Source organism: Alligator sinensis, unplaced genomic scaffold (genome assembly GCF_000455745.1).
Source record: "Alligator sinensis unplaced genomic scaffold, ASM45574v1 scaffold243_1, whole genome shotgun sequence".
NCBI classification, from domain to species: Eukaryota; Metazoa; Chordata; order Crocodylia; family Alligatoridae; genus Alligator; species Alligator sinensis.
Genome location: NW_005841841.1, coordinates 925,312 through 929,109, shown reverse-complemented (window position 1 = coordinate 929,109; position 3,798 = coordinate 925,312). Strand labels below are relative to the sequence as shown.

General features: G+C 44.3%; 1 long non-coding RNA gene across 1 annotated transcript in view; it reads right to left on the bottom strand.

The window, feature by feature from the left end:
* Positions 1-280: 280 nt before the first annotated feature.
* Positions 281-3,798, bottom strand: part of LOC102369344 — a 10,185-nt gene continuing 6,667 nt past the window's right edge. Inside the window, exon 3 of the long non-coding RNA XR_322888.1 lies at positions 281-355. This is a non-coding gene — a long non-coding RNA (uncharacterized LOC102369344). The remainder of the gene's footprint in view (positions 356-3,798) is intronic.

Genomic DNA, 3,798 nt, shown 5'->3' with positions numbered 1-3,798 from the left:
TTATCAGAGACGTAGATGCAGCTGAATGCTTTGGTGATACGAGAAAATGATTTCTGACAGAAACTGACACTGCCATGGAGCCTGGGGAAAAGGCAGTATTACCACAATGTAAGCAGCCAGTATAAAAAGAACTTTTCCTTTCCCTCCGTCGCTCACCCATCCACCCACCTACCCTTTTTTGTATCCGAAAAATTTAAACTACAATTAAAAAGGCATTATTAGTATTTAATTAGATTGGAGTCCTCTCTGCGATGTTGGATCCTCTTGCTGATGTCATCGTGGTTGTCATGGTTACAGGCGAACAAGCTGTTCAGTATGGAGCATCAGCTGGGCGGGGTGGACTCTATGGAGAAATCTGATACAGAAAAAGAGAAGCAGCTGCCATCACCAGGTGAGCGGGAGAGAGAGTGAGAGCGCAAAATACTTAGCAAACAAAAGCAATAAGGGGTTGTGTTATTGCATTCACACTCCTCAGTACAAGTTATGAAAGGAAATTACCCGTTGACATTACAGGGGGGAAAACCTAGACAATTAACAATTAAGAAAAGAGCCTATGCTGACACATGCAAAAAGCTATTGAAACATAAAGTCTCCTCCCAGTTAGATAGTCCATCTAACGGGCAAAAATAAGGGGGGAGCAGGAGGGATGCTGATGAGAATTCAGCAATGTTCACATGTTCAATATTCAAGTATACACATGTGTATGTGTGTGAGATTATATAAGATACATAAATATGTGTAAGACCCCCATGTAGAACACTTTGAATAATAAGACAAATCCCACCCAAACAAGCTATGAAAGAAGCCTCCCCAAAATTAGCATTTTATTTCTCTAAGTGTTTTCCTCTTAAGGGGAATGAAATTAAAATGCATCTTTTCATACAATGTCTAGCATTGCTTCTTATGTAATAATCCTCTTTCTCTAAAAGAGACAGGTCAGCAATTGCTGCAGGCTCCTGCACAATCAGTGCTCATCTCAGAAAAATCTCCAGCTTTCTCTGGGATTTTCCAGTCACAACTTATTAAGCATTTGTCTGTAAAGAAGAGCTGGGCTAGGGGAAGTGGCTTTTCCAGAAAGTGCTTACGCAGATTTGTGATTATTAACAGAGTGGTCCCATGGATTTGCCAGGATAACAATGACACTTTATTTGTATTTGGAAATGTAACCTTAGTGGACAGTTGAATGTTAATGTATGTATTGGCTGTCAGTCTAAAGAGCCACTTTTTAAATCAACTTTACTTTCCAGTGGGAAGGGGGGGCAGGCACTGAGTTTGTTCTGCCCACTACATTTCCTTCTCTTGATACCTGATTAATGTTGTCATTTTCCTGGATTTAAATTTGGAGAGCCAGATTTTTATATCACAGTCTAGTCCCTAATGGCTGGGTGTTACCAGTGAAGATAAGCAATACCTAAGATTTATGCTGGAAGAAAAATTTCTGATTAAAATTTTTAATCTTAAAATCCTTATTTGTCAAAACCTTTCATTGAGAACAGTCAGTTCAAGAAATGTTTAGACTCTTTAAAAAAAAACATTTTGAAATTGTAATTGTTTTGTCTCCATACAAAATAATTACTTTGGTTCAAAGTGACTGTTCCTAAGTTTGAGCAAACTACAGTAAATTGAAAAATATTCATAAAGTTCTTGAGAGGAAGATGAACAGTTGCACTTGCCTGACTTGAATTATATGTTTTTTTCCAGTTTACAAAAAATTTGGATTACAGCTTTTTTGCCTTGCTCAGCATGAGTTGTTTGGGTTTTTTTAACCTTGACAATTTTTGTATGATGGGAATACCATTTCTGCCCAGTTTTGGTTTATACCACAGAGCATGTTACAGTTTCTTTGCTAACAAGGATTTTTTTTTCTGCCAGACAAGAAAAGGCTGTGGGAGTTAATATTCTTGAACTGCGTCAAAGGCTAGAGAAATAAATTACACATAAACTGGTTTAAGTGATCAGAAACTGGTTTAAACTTGTAATAGAACATAAGTTCAGTGCACGTAAACCAGTATTAAAATGGCTGAAACTGGTTCAAGATAAACCCGGTTGAATGTAGTATATCAGACTTTACAGATTTGGGTCAAGCTGGTTTATGAAACTTCTGTCCCAGACCCCTTTCTGGTTCAAGTTACATAACAGTCCCCCAACAACCCAGCATACCTTCCAGCCCTGGGCTGGGCTATGCTGTCTGCTCCAGAGAGCAGGGCCAGCCCTGCCCCTCTGCTCCCTAGCTGGAGCAGTGAGGGCTGGCTGACAAGGAGTTGGGTGGGGCAAGCCTGGCTGGGGATGCAGTCCAGTGTGCAGTGGGGCAGGGGTGGGGGGGGACAGGGATGGGACTGCTCCCCTAGGCAAACACTGGCTGGGGGCTGGGGCTAGGGAGAGGGGCTAAACACCCCTTCCTCCACTCAAGCTTACTGCTGGCTGCAACTGTAAACTACAAATCCCAGAGGCACCTGGAAGCAGGAAGAGGAAGTAATGAGCAACCCTGTGGAGTCCTGCTGTTGGGATTGTGGACTGCAGATCCCACAGACCTCAGGGGCAGCAAGAAGAGGAAGTGAACACACAGCCTATGCTGGCTACTTGCCAGAGAGCCATGCTCTAGCACCCCTTGTTTGTGGCTGAATTTCCTGAATCAAAAGTGCTTGTCTGCTCATTTGCTTACTGGTTCAATCTTTGCAGCTTAAACTAACCTGTAAAGATTGAATCAGTTCAGCCTCAGGCTTTTTGACTGCCTGTACTTATCCCAAGTTGTCCAACTGTGTTAAAAAAAATGTCCTGCTAGAGAAGGCACAACAGTTATTTATCTCTCGGAACAATAAAGACATCAGATTCTCTCTTAAAATGTCCCTTAATCTGTATACAGTGGGACAGAATCTGTTCTTGCATTGCTCTCACATCATCCCACTGATGTCACAGGGATTGTGTGGGCCTTTTTCAAGACTAAACATAGGCTATGTTTGTACACATGCTTGGGGGTGGGGGGGTGGTGCATTTTAATTAGAGCAGTTCCTGGACAGCCAGTCTAATTGAAATTACTCACTGTCCTGTGTGTTAGGCTCCTGTGCATTTTAAAATGGCCACAGGATTTTTTATCTAAACTCATTCAACAAAGTTTAGATAAAGCACCCCTGCATCCATTTTAAAATGCATGGGAGCTTAATACATGTGATGGTGAGGTGACACTGGAGTGCTCTAATTAGAACACAAACAAGTACATGTATAGGCAGCCAAATAATGTATGTCCTTTTTTGTACCCAGATGGCAACACTTCTGGCCTGAGCTTTTGGCTAGATTGTCGCAGAGCACCTCGGAGCTCTGCTCCTAGAGGGGAGAAACTGCCAGGGAAAGACTAGAAACTGCCAGGGAGAGAGACAGACCCCTGGCAGGTCATAATGAGCCCGGCTGAGTGGCGCCAGGGTAACGAGCCCAGCTGCGGGTTGCCGGGGCAGCTAAGGGGAGCCAGCTGCCTGTAGGAGGCGGGGCCTGGCCTTTATAAAGCCAAGGGCTGAGACCAGGCTGGCAGTTCCCTGCCAGCAGCCGGAGAGGCAGGAGCTCCCTCGGCCGAGATGTAGCAAGAGGCCTGACTTGCAAGTACAGCTCACTATAGCCCTGAGAGGATGGGGCACTATGGTTTAGCCAGGAGGCTCTAGTTTCTGTTCAGGCTTGCATATTACACCGGAGGCTTGGGTGAGGCTGTAGGGGTTGGAGGAGGCCTCATAGGGACCCCAGAGTTGTGGGGCCCCTGAGCGCAACCAGTAGGTTGCGGGCGGGGAACAGACCCCGGAGCCCGAGGCGGGC